At 40.5% G+C, this 15,867-nt stretch overlaps 1 protein-coding gene across 5 annotated transcripts in view; it reads left to right on the top strand.

Moving 5' to 3' along the window:
* Positions 1 to 15,867, top strand: part of si:cabz01090165.1 (leucine-rich repeat and fibronectin type III domain-containing protein 1-like protein) — a 386,077-nt gene that overhangs the window by 253,869 nt on the left and 116,341 nt on the right. For 4 of the 5 annotated variants that reach the window (XM_003448988.5, XM_019345319.2, XM_025898204.1 and 1 more), the window contains one exon: positions 7,431 to 7,519. The gene's annotated coding sequence lies outside the window, so the exon portion shown is untranslated. Of the gene's footprint in view, positions 1 to 5,016; positions 5,038 to 7,430; positions 7,520 to 15,867 lie in introns of those variants that run through there. The other variant, XM_025898205.1, reaches the window with a different exon arrangement.

The following is a 15,867-nucleotide window of genomic DNA, read 5'->3' as shown; positions in this document are numbered from 1 at the left end:
ACCTATATAGATGAGAACCAGAAGGAGCGTGTTTGGAGGCGTGGTCCCGCTCCTGAAATTCCGATACATAATCTCCAATTAATAATAAGCACCAATGGTAGGATAAAAGCAAAGAGAATGAAATACCATGAGATAATAACCAGACAATAACATGCCTGTAAAGGACAGAAGCATATGCAGTGATATCACATTAAACCAAGTCAATGAAAATGTGCTTGAAGGAGTGGACTCTCCTCAAGAGTCAAGAGGCCCTGATAGGAAAAATATGGCCACCTTTAAGTCTTGTAGCGGTGATTTAGCTCATATGGGATCGACGGTTCTTCTTTGTATCTGTGTTTATTTTTGTCCAGCACTTTCAGGTTTCCTTCAGCGTTGCCTGCTCTGGCCTCAGGTCAGAACATTCCCAAATGTGAACAGGTTGGTGGCGTGCTGGGTTTTTATTTAGGGGTACGCTTCCTCCTCACCGTCACCCAGCTGACCCAGTTTCCTGGCTGCCTGGGACAATTTTAGAGGGTGCAGACCCAGCTGTCCAAATCACTGAGCCTGGCCTCCAGAGCTGCTAACAGGCCTTATTTATTAAACAACTGTTTTTACTAAAGGAGGCTCAGTGATCAGGAAAGTGTTGAAGGGACAGAGGAGGAAGCCATGCGGTTAGTGACTAGGCTAGGAGCTAAGCTAGTGAATCCCCAAAGATACAATCAGTGAATATAAGTTGAAACTGATTCAGCAGAAATTGTACTTTGGATAAAGCACTTGATGGTTACACTATAAAATAAGTCGTTATTTAAAGGTCTGTAATAAAACAAGCTACACAGGTGAAGCCATACAGATCACCCCCGTAGAGTGTAACAGGAACAAGAAGTGATAAAATACTGCAGAGAGAGCCAACACCGAGTGAGAGTGCCACCAAGAGAGCAGCTTTGTTTATACTAGAGCTGGGCAATATAAGATGTTTTCATATCACGATATGTTTTTTTCATTTCAGGCGATAACGATATATATCACGATATAAGCCAAATAACTATATTTGTAAGATTTAAATGTGCCGTTGCTCACAAGTAAAATGTGAAATAATTAGCAGCTTGTTTTGATTTAAATATTTATTTCCCATAATAAGTTCAACAGGGTAGATGTACTTAAGGAACATGAGACTTCAGTTTCAGATAAATAAAGGCAAATATTGCAAACTACACAAAAGGCAGCCGCTAAAGCGTTTAAGTTTCAAAATAGAACAAACAAAACAGACTAAATTGTCAATTCCACTTAGAAACAAAATATTAATTCTAAAAATAAATCTTAGTTTGTTTTACAGAAGAACAGACAAAATTGACTAACTTTTGTCAATATCAAATAAACTGAGAACTAAAAGGAAATTCTCAATCTCTCCTTGTTGTATAGCTTAGCTTTTCAAACAGTTTTAACAGTTACTTTAGTCTGACAAAAGCCGAATGACGAATTAGCGCTTTCAGTCAGAGATTGAGCATGCACCGGTTTATTGTATTTCCAGACTTGCTGTAGGTAAACTTTTTACAGTGCGCGCTACTCTGTTTTTTGTCAGACTTGAAATAGCTGAAATACCTTCACACTACGGAACTTCTGTGGCCCTTCTGTTCGACAAGCTCTCCGGCATTGGAACCATCATCTGTTTTTTCTTCGGTAACCTTCGCTCACGCTCTCGGTTGATTTTTCTCTAGTCGGCACACTCATTTCCTTCATTACCTGGGCAGCCCGGCTGGCTGCTTCCCAAACAAATACACATATGCGGCTTGGCACTTGTGCTGTACGTAACAAGTCACGTGACGTGACGCTGCGGCTGTGATTGGTTCGGCTCTGGATTAGCTGTTCTTTTTTTCCTTTTAAGAGAACAAGAGAGATGAGGCCTATAGCAATAGTTAAATTTTTCTATCGAGAAAAAGTTATTTCGCAATACATATCGTTATCGTTCTATCGCCCAGCTCTAATTTATACAGCACTTTGCATTTAATCCTGAGTTATTATTAATCCTGGGCTCTCTTCCACAGCGTGTCTTTGGTCCCGTCTTCCTTCCCTCTTTACCCAACTGGTCGGGCAGATGGCCGCCCCCCTCTGATCCTGCGTCTGCCAGAAGTTTCTTCCTGTTAAAAGGGAGTTTTTCCTTCCCATTGTCACCAAGTGCTCATCATAGAAGGACATATGATTGTTTTCTCTGTATTACGGTTTGGTGTTTAACTCACAATGTAAATCACTTTGAGCTTGAAGCTACTGTTGAGATTTAGTGAACTGAATTGAATGTAGTTTGGGGCCAGACAAAGATGTGCTTTAAAAGTGATCCGTAGCCAATGGCGAGATGCCAGAAATGGGCTGATCTGGTAGTATCTAAAAAAACCAGTAAGAAGGCTCACTGTTGCATGTGGAATTATCTCGAGGAAAGAGATATGCTGTTTATGCAAGGGACAGGGCCGGTTCAGCAGTCGAATTGATCTGTAAAATCCTGATATATGTTCCACTGCAACGGTGTGGAAAGTTCATGAAGTCTGTTTTTAGCTGTTGGAGGTTCCATGGCTCAGTGCTAAGGATTTTATTGTTTCGTTCTAATGACAAGTGCAACATGTGAATCATGATTTCTTTCTACCCCAAACCTCAGATTAAACCTCAGATGTCTTAATGCAGCAGAGAGGGAAGGCTTGTTGGTCAAAGCCCACGGCCTAAAATCCTCTCTGACGAAGGACGAAGATGAAGAGGGACAAGAAGGGATGAGATGTGAATCAGAAGTTCAGTTGGTCCAGTCTAGATCTTCAATAATAATTCAATAAAAAAATTAATGATTTTTATAATATTCAGTGCTTATTATTGATGCATCGTCATCTTCGCTCTTCAAGTGGTTTTATTTTTCTTTCTGATGATCAGTAGAGTATAAATATAAAGGTATCCCACTGAGATCACTGTAGAGATAATAATGAGATTTTTTTTAATGAAATTATTTACAAACATTTTTACAAAACAACCTAAGTGGAAACAAGGATGCAGTTTCTGTCACCATCAGCTTATCAAGGAAATCCACGGTCAGTAAACCTTCTGCTACGATGACCGCTGTTTCATTGCTGCCTAAATATATGTTTAGAAATGTAGACAAACCAAACTGGTGAGGTTATAAAAAAGTCTTTCAGTCTTCCAGCAGACGTTTTCACTGCCAGTGTTTGTAAAGCTGGTTGGAAATACTGAGAAAAAAGAAGATGGATGTTTTTGTCATTAAGAGAAAGAGAGATCAGCTCTGTGGAGTGTTGGCTCTGTCTTTAGTTGGAGACTTTGAAACTCTCCAGCTGGTTGTAGAGAAACACACTGTATGGAGGCAAAGCCATGGCCTCATTAATGAGTGTGTAAGTCGACCCTAAACCCACCCCGAGGCCATCACAATATATAATTTGTTTTTATTAAATTGTTCTTTCGAGTCTCAACAATCATGGAACAAACAATATAATCACTGTGAAAAATATCAGAAACTCTTCACAGATGTTTCTGCTTTGTCTGTCTCAAAGATGTAGGATTAGGGTAGAGTTAGGGTTTCCACCTGTGATGATTTAGACCTCAGTGAGTCAGTTGTCGTTGCAGGGTTACTTCCTGTTTTCTCTACAGGTATTCCAGCTTCCTCCCACAATACGGAGACATGCATGTTAAGTCAAGTGATGATTCTAAAGTAGCTGTAGCTGGGAACATGAAGATCCATAGTTGTCTGTCTCTCTGTGTTAGCCCTGCAGCGGGGTGTCAACCCAGTGAGCCAGAACTGGATACGCAGAAGAAACTGGTTAGATGAATGAATAAATGAATTAATGAATAGAGACACCAAATTATAAGTCCATACAGCCAATTCACTTGCAAACATGACTATTTGGAACTGAATTGGACGGACTGACTCACAACACAGCAAGTTTCTCTCCAACGCTTTAGGTTATTTGAGCAGTTTATTATGACCCATTAGTTCTGTTTAACTAGTGGCCATAGTCATTATGATCGGAGAAAGACAAAAGACGTGTGGTTATAAGATTTTACAGCCACAAAGTCCACATACGAGGAGCTTTACATGAATGAACTGATCAGGTAAACAGTTATTTATTCTTTTACCAAAGTAGTTCAATGGCTTTAACTTCATTTCTGTTAATGTAATGTTGAGGACAAACCCACACCAAGCTAGCTGAGCAAAAATGCTGCTGCTGGCTGGTCCACTAATTCTGGACTCCTACAGATCATTTTTATTTGCTAGGGGCGCCTGGCCAGTGTCATGTTTCATGTTGGAGGACTTCTTGGAATCATTGAATTATAGATAAATTATAGACTTGGAACAAAAGCTACTGCTTTTGAAGAAAAAATGATAATATTCTCTTTATCTGATGTATTAAAGATGTATAACGCTGAAAGTAAACTGTGCCATTTTTCATTGTTCATGATGAAAGATGACCAGTGTGACAGAACTGTGGTGATATCATTGGTCACCACTCCAGCTGCACTAAGAGAGAAGTTGGCCATTGTTACAGTCCCTCCTGTTCAGATCAAGGGCAAAAGTTAGAATAATGATCTCACAGTGGGACTAATTAATGTGACACTGGTGCAACTGTGAAAATACTTTAACAAACCTGAATAGAATAAATGGAGGCAAAAAATGCAAAGTGAAAGACTTCTTTCAACAAAGAAGAACAAATAATTAAGTTTTGGCACGCTGTTTGTTTGCATGTGTCCTCCAGGTGTTATCATGAAAGTTAAGTAGGATGTGGCATCGGAGGAAACAAGGAAGTGCACACTCATAGTAGGCTATGAAACAGTAGATATTAGAGAATCACCATGCAGATCTACATTTCAGATAGTACAGAAGGTCATGATTTTTGAATAAGTGAATAGTCATTAAATGATGGATACAAAAAATCTAATTGTTTATGCAACTATTTGTGCATTTTTCTTTCTTTTTACCACAGACTGCATGAATAAAGCTGGATGTAGCTTCCAAATCTAAAAAGTGAAGACAAATGGCCACCAGGGGGCAACTGCAGAAGTCCGTGGAAAAATACTGTAATTTCTGACATGTTTTCTTATGGTCTCAGTTGCTATTTTCAAGTCTTATTAAATGCAGCATGGTATTCATTTCATAAATTATGGGTATTATTAGTTAAAAAGGAAAATTAACCAGCATATGCTTTACGGTGGGCTTACCCTGCTATATGCATGTGTAATTTCCCACAGTTTCTCAGCCAGAAGGTCCAGTGCATACTCTGCAGTATATACCAACAATCATGGAGAGCAAATATGCAGCAGTACATTGGCTCAAAATTCCGATCGACACTTTATATATCAAACCTGAGTCATTAGATCGATGTTGCACTGTGTGGCATTCAAAACAGTTGCTGAAAATCTCTGTAGCTGCCTTTAGATTAGATGTTGTAAAGTTCTGGTTGTCATTATGAGCATGATTATCCTCAGTATCACGCCTCCCACTGTGGACGACGACTCCTCCCAAAGCGTAATTACGGTTGAATGTAGCACAATGTCAGCAGAGCAGATTATAGACAGAGGAGGGCTGGACAGTGAACAGAGCCAGACCTACTCTCTCCCATCTACTTATCTCTCCTCTCATCTTAATAAGACCAGAGGAGCGGCAGCATTCTTCCCACAAGGCCTCACTGTCCGGGTCTGAGCCACAGTCTCATTAACCAGGCATATTGGCCTCTGCAGTACAAAGGGCTTCCTTTGGAGCTGACACTCTAGCATCCTGACTTGCTCATTTAAAAGTGAAACGCTGACATCCTCGCTGTGCCATCATCGATATCAGCACTGTGGGAGAGAGCGAGAGGGAGGACGCTTTGCTTTTATTCACGCGCAGCTGCTGGGTGTTGAAGACGAGGGCTGGCGTTTGATTCAGATGTTAGATAGCGAGATTAAGTGAAGGGGATCATCTCTAACTGCTGAATAGACCTCAATCTTTCATGGTCATTTAGATGTTCTTCTGTCTTGTTAATCCAGTCACATCACACGAAGTTATATGTTTTATGTGTGACCTCATAATCCCGACTCACAATCTTTATCGAATGTTTGCACTTAATTGCAAGCAGGGAACAAGCTGACGTGAATTTTCAACTTGTAAAAGGTCGAATATGCAGAAGCATCATACTGTGCTGCAGAGTTTGTTTTTTATCATTACAAACAGCCAAAAGCCTCATGCATTCAAATGGCAGCTGCTCAATGATGCAGGCGCCAAAAAGACCTTTCCAGTCTTCCCCCATTTGGTACCAAGACGTAACACGGGCTTCCACAGTGTTGCTTTTTCTAAGTGAAGCCCATAGAGAACATGCTCAGATCAGATTTCTTCCCGCCAAGCTAGCTGACTTCCTGCTGGCTCTCTGCAAAATCATACAGCTCGTCTATACTTTCCAAATGTCAGCAGACCAGATGGAATACACTCGAGTGATAAACAGAGTCCTTCTTCACATTAGTGTGTGGAGAAAAGTTATTTTTGGGTCACGGAATCAAATTGTAGTAACATGGTGTGGCCACTATGGCAACAGCCATGAAGGGCTCTAAAATCACCTCTATATTTATTTTATAGCCACACACTGTATATAGAAGATGGACATAGCTACTTGTGCTCTGACGCTCTGATTTTAAGACCAGAGGTGATGGTGCTTTTGAGGCCGTCGCACCCAAACTGTGGAACAGCCGTCCTCACTCAGTCAGGTCGGCTCACGCTGTTTGTTTCATGAATGCTGAAAACTCATTTTTATAGGTTAGTGTTATTTGAACTGTGAAGCACGTTGTAGCTCTGTGTTTTGAAAAGTGCTATATAAATAAAGTTACTATTATCATTAATGTTATTATTAATGGGCATGGTGGTTAGCACTGTTGCCTCGCAGCAAGAAGGTCCTAAGTTCAATTCCACCATCCCAGGCCGGGATCTTTCTGTGTGGAGTTTACATGTTCTCTCTGGGTACTCTGGCTTCCTCCCACAGTCCAAAGACATGCAGTTAGTGGGGACAGGTTAGTTGCCCATAGGTGTGAATGTGAGTGTGAATGATTGTCTGTGTCTATGTGTTAGCCCTGCGACAGACTGGCGACCTGTCCCGGGTGTTCCCTGCCTCTCGCCCTAAGACAGCTGGGATAGGCAGATAAGTCCCAAAAAGTGGATTCTGTTCATCTGGACGTAGCATTTTCACCACTTTCACCACAAAGTACTGTTTATTACCATTATTATTATTAATATTATTATTATTGTTACCTGGATGAGTGATAAAACGTTTCTCCCACTGAAATGTCTACGTCCAGGTGAACAGAATCAACTTTTTGGGACTTCCTTGCCTGGATGACTGGGCCTGCATTGAGACTTGGCAGATAAGGTTTTATAAGACATTGAATTCTCATTTTTATTAACCAAAAAAAGATTTTTAATCAATGAAAATCTTTTTTTTTTTCAGGCTGTTCCTGATCGAGTCATCACATTGCTGCCATACTTGGTCGTGATTGGCTGACATTGTTGAAGAGATACTGAAACCCTCTGAAACAGGTAGGATCGCTTTTGCAGAGTAACTGATGTTTTCTTCCACCGGGGGTCCAGTATATGACTGCTCTTACTGAGTTTTTTCTAAATGTACCACTTGATTTCATTTAGGGGGAAAATCAATATAAAACCTACTTAAGCACAGGAATGATCGGAGGTCTGAGGAGAAGCTACAGAAAGTCCCCTCTCTCTCTCTTCCTCCCTCTCTTTCCATTTCTCGTTCATCCTCTGTGGTAATTTCAGATCCCGCAGTCAGACACCTGCGTCTCTATTTGATAAATATTGAATCTTCCAGAATTGAAATGGATCTTTAACAAGGCTAACACACGGACAAACACGGCACATACACCACCCACACACTCATAATGCCTCTGTCATTCTGAAGCCACCACAGGTTAGAAGGTTACTGCTGTACTTTGTCGTCTGTCAGTTTTGTTGCTGTCTGACACACACACGCACACGCGTACACACACACACACACATAAACACAAAAGTGACAGCGGCATGTGTGTTGCTAATGTCTGTGTGTTTGTGTTTGCAGTTATATTGACAGAGCACACGAAGAATGTGTGATGAGCATGATGCTGTTTTTTGTACGTGCATGTGTGTGTATGTGTGTGTACCTGTTTAGACATCTTTGTGGGGACCAAAAATTTGAATGCTACTATACTTTTGGGGGCCAACAGTCACTTATGGGGACCAAACGCTCGTCCCCACAAGTTTGAAGGCATTTTTCTCAAAATGTGTTTTCAGTGTCAGTGTTACAGTTAGGTTCTGGTTAGGTTTAGCTGATGGTTCGGGTAAGCGGCTAAGGAACGCATTATGTCAAAGAGATGTCCTCACTAAGATATGAAAGTGTGTGTGTGTGTGTGTGTGTGTGTGTGTGTGTGTGGGTACTTGGGGGAGAGTTTTGTATCTTGATAGAAACTGAGACATGTAAAGTGACACGATGAGTGTTTGAAGTTGTACGTTGTACAACAGGTACAACGTGTTAGCGGTTACGGACAGGTTGTTGGATTTGTTAGCACGGGAAGCGCTCATTGAGCTTTTTACCTGTAAGCAGATAAAAGCCACTATGATGATACCAACCTTTACTTTAGTCCCATCGCGGTGCCTCATGTTGAGCTACTTCGATGGTGCAGTCTTGGTGTTTTCACCAATGAGTGAGGTTCGGATATAAGTGAGACCCGAGGGAAACCTTACATCCTCATAATGAGGCAGGCCCACCTTAAAGCACACCCTAAGGGTACAAATGGAGTTCCCCATAAACTTCAGTTGATTTAAAGTCTGCAAGCAAAAAAAAGAGCAAAAAAAAGGATTTTATCCCATGAATGGAAAAATCTTCTGGGCCAGAAAGAATCTGGTGTCAAACCAGTCAAACCAACTTCAGCCCAGCTACAGTTTACACTCCCTGAGTACAGACTGTGCCCTGCTGTTGCACTCGGAGTGTAAACTGTGTGCGACATTTGTGCTTTGGATTTGGGGTGAGTGGTCTTTTGAGTGGAAAGTGAAATGACAGAGCATTAAAGCCATGAGTTTGTATTTATCTCTAGGCCTGCAAACCTTGCATTTCACATTTTGCCTGTGATATAAACAGAGTATTAGCACAGTGCTCTGTTCCGGTTCAGTTCGAGTAGGCACCACAGATTAATAATGTGCAGCATTTTCACACCTGTGCAGCAGCCTGATCTTTCCCATAAATGACCTCACTGAGCATCATTTGAGAGTGCACATGTTTCAGCACAATTGGACATCAAATTGTTTTTAACCTGCCAGCTAGTGAGCATGAAGTTCATGTAATATCAGATTGTGTGCCTGTGAGAATAGCTCAGTTAATTGCTTGCAGTGGCTGGCTGTTCTCTGTCCTGCATGCTCTATCCTGCTTTTTAACCCCTTTAATAACAAACTCAGGTCTACTGCTGATTGCAAACAGCAGAAAGCAGAGAAAGAAAGAAGAGAGACTGCATGAAACTCAAGACATGTGTGGGTAGAAGTAAATTATAACCAAAAACTGAGGATTAACTACAATGTGGTGTCTGTTTTACTGGAGTTCTTTGTGGAGCATCTTACACTGTACAAGGTTAGGTATAATAGCACCATGAATATCAGTGTGAAGGTATCCTGTATGTGTCCTGTGTTGTGTACCCTTATATTGTATATTAGGCTCACGCTGACCAAGGACACATCTGTTTGCCAGCACAAAACAAGCGTTTCAAGGACGTGTGCTGCCTCTTAAAGCAGAGGTAAGGACAGTGTAAGCATCTGCAGCAGCAGCTATAAAGCAGAGCAGACCAGCACTGCAGCTTCACAGCAGTAACAATGGTTTTATAGGCAATGAAAACTTATAGTGGATGGCTGCTAATGGTGTTTGGATGAGTCTACCAGAAGCTAATAGCAGTTATGGGATTTTGAGTTTGAGAAGTGATGGGAGTGTAAAGGCTTCTCGCCTCATAGGTTGTTGGATTATTATTAGCTAGTACAAACTCTGAAACTTGGGAATAATCCCTTTTATGCTATCAGTGTCATCAAATGCCAAAATATAGACTAGGCATGTGTGTGCTACTCTTACAGGCAGCTGCCTTCACTAGACCTTCGTTCAGGTTTTCTCCTCTTTGACATATTGTCTCTGTTGCAGCAATGTTCTCGTCTGTATTTGTAGCAGAACGTAGTAAACAGGCAATGCAAGCGTGAGTGAATGCTAACCTGCAAGGGAGTACTAACCTGACTTTGTATGTGCACAGCACAAAGAGCCAATCATTGCTGTTGTATTTAAAGTCCGGTTTAGTTACTCAACAATGCGACTGGCAGTTTGAGATTGCTGTTGAATGTAATGGCTCTGTGGACAATATTGGACCCTGTGAAAAAGGAACGTCACTGGTCCACGTGGGTGAAAGATTAAACCCTTGACACCAACAGTGAGGGGATCTGGTGGCTCTGTTATTCAGTGGGAGCATTTTGCTGCCGTGGTTTGGGTTCTCTTGGCCGCTTAGACATTATGGTCACTGCAAGTCAAATTATTATATACGCATATACACAAATTATTCTGTCCCACTGAATGCTCTGATGATGGTGAAGATTATCACACAACGTCATCGGATATCTGAATACCTGGGAGATTTTGAGTGTCTGTCACCACCATAGTCAAACCACCAAGTACCGACATAGCTTGTGTTTTTATTTCCATTATTTTGTCACCTGTCTGTGTTTTTGCTTGTATGTGCTGAGGGAAACAATCCTCAGCTTCTAGGAAGGATTGTGTTTCACCGTCTTTCATCATATATAATGTATCACAGGATTCATTTTTTAATGATGTGATTGCTTTTTAGTTGGTAAACAAATTTAGATGTAAAATGAGTGAGTCTCTTTCCCCAGAGAGGAGCGGCGCATTCAGTCAATATCCACAAATGACAATTTGACTGCCAATTGCTCAATTCAAAGCACAAAATCAACCTCTCATTGCCGACTGAATGGGTTTTTCAGCTGCATCCCAGAGCAGCTTCCCTTTGTGACAAAGATCTTTCACAACGGCTTAGACATCATTTAAATTTCCTGCAGGCTTCAAAAATTCTAAGACCACTTTTTCCACCATTGTTGTGTTAAACTTGGCTTTGCTTTTGTGGACACGCAAACTTTTGCATGCTAGTTTTAGTTAAGCACCACGGCAAGTGTTTACAGTAACAGTTTGGCTAATAGTAGCTTAGTGTGTCTAGGAAGTAGAGCTTATTAGAATGAAGACTAATGAAGATGAAGATCATTGATCAGCTGGCGTGATCAGCTGGCGTGAGCAGCGTTAAAGCAGGATCTAATTTTAAAACTGCAAAATGTGATTCTTTCCACACAGTGGGCAGCTGTGGCTGTGGTGAGATACAGAACAGAGCGATGACTTTGACTGTATGTAGTTATTAACACCATTATTATACATAAACAGTAAAGACTGATATATTTTAAACAACACATTTTTGAACATTCGCTTGGAAAAGTTTCAGTATCTTTTCTTCAAAACCATTTTGATTGGAGCTGATTTTCACATTTTGTCTTTTCATTTGCAGAGCTTTGGAGCAATAACAGGTTTGCTCCAGGAATAACTGTGAATCCCACTGTCTCGTGTCTCTGTGTGTCATTTGTATGCTTTGTATTCATTTGTACTTTGTGCTCGCTTCTCATCGTTTGGAATCCATTCAGATCTTTTCTTTCCCACATCATGTAGCCACATTAAAGATGCCTCTTTGCTATTAAACATTAGAGGTTTTTGGTTGCAAATAGGAGCCCCGGCGTCGAACAATAGTGATGAGCAGGCATGCTGAACAAAAGCATCTCAGTCAGAGAGGCAGATTTTAGTTTGCTGCTAATGGGGACCAGCACTCGGAGACTTAAAACCATCATCTCCACTGGCTTAGAACAGAAACCACAGGGGAGGAATAAATGAATGAATTGAGGAGCGAGCAGGAGAGAAGCGGTAGGAAAATAAAGGAGGATTTAATAAACGAAATGGAGGCGATAAATTTGTGAAGACTGTTATTAGAGCTCGTATTGTATTCTCTAGGTTTGGATTTCACAACTCTTGGTTGAACAATAGAACAATCAAGCTTTTTATTATCAAGATGTGTTTCCTGCGTTGCTCACAGTCGTCTCTGCCTCCACAGCACATTCATCTGTTAAAAACGGTCGTCTGCAGAGATGTAAATGAAGATATGGAGCAGCAGTGATTATTGTCGCCCTACATTACCAAACACATTCTTAACACAGTTGTGGTGCAGATGTTTTGGAGCTGAATAGCTTACAACAAAGTACATCTGACTATGTATATATATGTATATATGTATATGTAAATGTATATATGTATAGATATATATCTATATATATACATATATATTAGATATATACTTTTTTTAACACTTTTTTTTAACACAACTTGACAGTATTTTTAAAGGAACGCTAAGTTACCAGTTATCAAGCTAACTCACCAAGTTTTGAGCGTTTATAAAATGATTAACGTTTGATTATATCTTAACAGTATTTGTCAGTTAGTAGTAGGAGAACTGTGGTTTTAATTATGTTTCTCCAGAGTAGGGCTACAACTGAGCGGCACAGCTAGGGTCCTGTTAGCTAATAACAGCTAAAGAATCAAGGGAAGACGTGATGATAGTTTATCTGGGCCAATACAAAGTATCTTGAAATATATCTCAGTTTCCTCTAACTTTAAGGTTTTTTTGTTTTGTTTTCATCAGATCAAATTACAACAATGCTAAATACATTTGAAGTAGCAAAAATAGATATGACAACAGGAGAAGGTCTCAGTTCATATCAAATTAGTCACATGGATACTTTATCTTTGTCAGTATTGCTTATTGTTAGTAATAGTTAATGCTGTCCGTCTCTGATGCTGGTAAACCTTTTATAAAGAAGCTTAGTTATGCTCATCAGTGTTTGTCAAGATACCAGAACTGCATATTTTCACTGTTAGTTTGTCTTTAAAGGTCACGAGCTACATTTTCTTTTCAGATGGAGGCAAAATGAAATCCTCCTGATATTCATTCACACATTTTGCCAACAAGTTGTTTTAAACTCCTCCTAATCTGCCAAAGTTTCAATTTGTTTCTTGTGATTTTTCAAGAGGGATTCTTGTTTTCTGTCTTCTCTGATCCTGCATTACTCCCTGTAGGGAAATTCAGTGTTATCGCTTCTTTCCCACAGCTCGGTCAGAGTTAAGCTGCTGAACATAAAGGCTACAGCCTGTGGGGATTCATCCCTAAATTCAGCAAAGGTGTGCAGAGGATAGAGCACTCCCTATGCCCCCAGAACAAATAAATCAGAGAGGCGTGCTTTGGAATAAGTGCGAGCATTGAGGGAAAGGTGCCAGACAGTGATGTTGAAAGAACAAAAAGTTTAGATGCTCTCAAAGCTCCTTCACCTCTTCAAGTTATCATCTGACTCCCACAAGACAGAAATCCAATTTGGCATGTAAAAAGTAGGCTTTGATAAATTGCATGTTCCTGTTTTTCCTGCAGATCTGTTGGTGTGTAAAGGCAAGGCAAGTTTATTTATATAGCACAATTCAACAACAAGGTGATTCAAAATGCTTTACAGAGACATTAAAAACAAAAACAAATAAAAAGCATGATTTAAAATTGATTAAAACAAGGAAACAAACAAACAAACAAACAAAACAGTATATAAAATCAAATATCAAAACAGTAGATAAGATCAGAACAGTAGATAAAATCAGTAGTTTAAAAAGTAGGTTTTGAAATTTAAACTTAAGTGTGGATTTGGTGCTTTATTCAAATGCAGCTGAGAATAGGTGAGTCTTCAACCTGGATTTAAATAAACTGAGTGTTTCAGCTGATCTGAGGCTTTCTGGGAGTTTGTTCCAGATATAAGGTTCATACTGGGTCAGGAGATCACTGATGTATTTCGGTCCTAAACCATTCAGAGCTTTATAGACCAGCATCAGAACTTTAAAGTCTATCCTCTGATGGACGGGCAGCCAGTGTAAAGACCTCAGAGCTGGACTGATGTGGTCCACTTTTTTGGTCTTAGTGAGGACTCGAGCAGCAGAGTTCTGAATGAGCTGTAGTTGTCTGATTGATTTTTTAGGTTGACCTGTAAAGATGCTGTTACAGTAATCAAGCCTACTAAAGATGAATGCATGGACTAGTTTTTCCAGGTCCTGTTGAGACATCAGATCTTTTATCCTTGAAATGATGATGTGATAGTAAGCTGACTTTGTTATTGTCTTAATGTGTTTTTCTAAGTTTAGGTCTGCGTCCATCACTACACCCAAATTTCTCGCCTGGTTTGTGGTTTTTAGGTGTATAGATTGAAGTTCTCTGGTGATCTGTAATCGTTTTTCTTTGGCACCAAAGACTATTACTTCAGTTTTGTTTTTGTTTAGCTGGAGAAAATTGTGGCACAACCAGTCATTAATTTCCTCAATGCATTTACCAAGAGCCTGTACAGGGCCTCGGTCTCCTGGTGACATTGTGATATATATTTGTGTGTCATCTGCGTAGCTATGATGGTTTATTTTGTTGTTCTTTATAATCTGTGCCAGTGGGAGCATGTAAATGTTAAACAGAAGGGGTCCCAAGATGGAACCTTGGGGAACTCCACATGTGATACTTGTCTGCTCAGATGTGAAGTTACCTATTGATACAAAGTATTTCCTGTTTTCTAAGTATGTTTTGAACCAAAGAGTGCAATAACACATTAATGTTCTCACACCCTCAGTACAAGAGCTTGTTAGCTGATTGTTTAAAACGAGTGTGTGTTGTAGACTGTTTGTCCTCACCAAATTCATGAAGCCAATAAGATTTTTTCAGTCCCACAGCCTCAGAGAGGAATCCATTTAGGACTTAGGGGATTCTGGATGGCGGTGTTGGTAGAAGATCTTTGCTAAGCTTGTTTGCACCTCATTTGCTGCGTGTTCTTGGGTATAAGCTGCAAATTCTCACTGAAATGAGGCCCTACCTGTAACAACTGATCCCTGAGTTATGCTGTGTCTTGCTGAAGGACACTTCAGCAGAGCAGCTGTGTTTGTCACTGAGATTTCAGTTCTTCTGGCTGAATGGCTCTTCCTCCTGCCCAAAGTGCCACAATAAGAACATCACAACAACCCTGTAGACACACAACGAAGTTTGCTCATAGATTTTTTTCTTATTCTTTTCCCCTCTTTTCAGCTCAATCTGTCTTCTTTTCTTTTTTTTCTTGTTTTTATAGCATTTCCTGCTCATTCATTTCCTCCAAACCTTGTTTATGTTACATAAGTGAGCAGTGAAAAAGTCGCTCGTCTCTCTGGAGAGAAACATCTCTCCTCTCCCTCTCTTAGCTTCAGGTGTAGTTGCACATTTCGATGCTGCATCTTTTATGAATGGACACCTCTTCATCTAATAAGTCTGAGGCTGACAAATGATTGCTTCCTTTTTTGCATAAGTTCTTTTCATGTCATTGTAAGAGTCGGAGTTCCCAGCACGGCGCACACAGTCATGATGTGGGAGAAAAAGAAAAGGCAGAGCTTGTCAAGAGTTAAATACTCGGCTGCAACCTGCCCCAGTCTGAGACGGGAGAAGGCGTTAGACACCGACAGGAAAATTCTCCAGCGTCAGAACCATCAAAGAGTATGCCACTGAGGTTTGAGGCAACAAGCCAACAGCTCTGAAGATCCTGCCACCAAACAAGCTCAGAGAGGCCAGTAAGCATCAAAGCCTGTAAGACTGAGGAAAGTCCACTTTCTGAGAGGGAAGAAAGTAGAGGCAGCATGGTGGCACTGTTGCTTCATAGCAAGAAGGTCCTGAGTTCAGTTCCACCATCAGGTCTTTCTGAGTGGGTTCTTTCCGGGTACTCTGGCTTCCTCC

The sequence above is a fragment of the Oreochromis niloticus genome, linkage group LG14, assembly GCF_001858045.2.
Source record: "Oreochromis niloticus isolate F11D_XX linkage group LG14, O_niloticus_UMD_NMBU, whole genome shotgun sequence".
Classification (NCBI taxonomy): Eukaryota; Metazoa; Chordata; class Actinopteri; order Cichliformes; family Cichlidae; genus Oreochromis; species Oreochromis niloticus.
The sequence above is the reverse complement of the archived record's forward strand: the minus strand, read 5'-3'. Positions and strand labels throughout refer to the sequence as shown.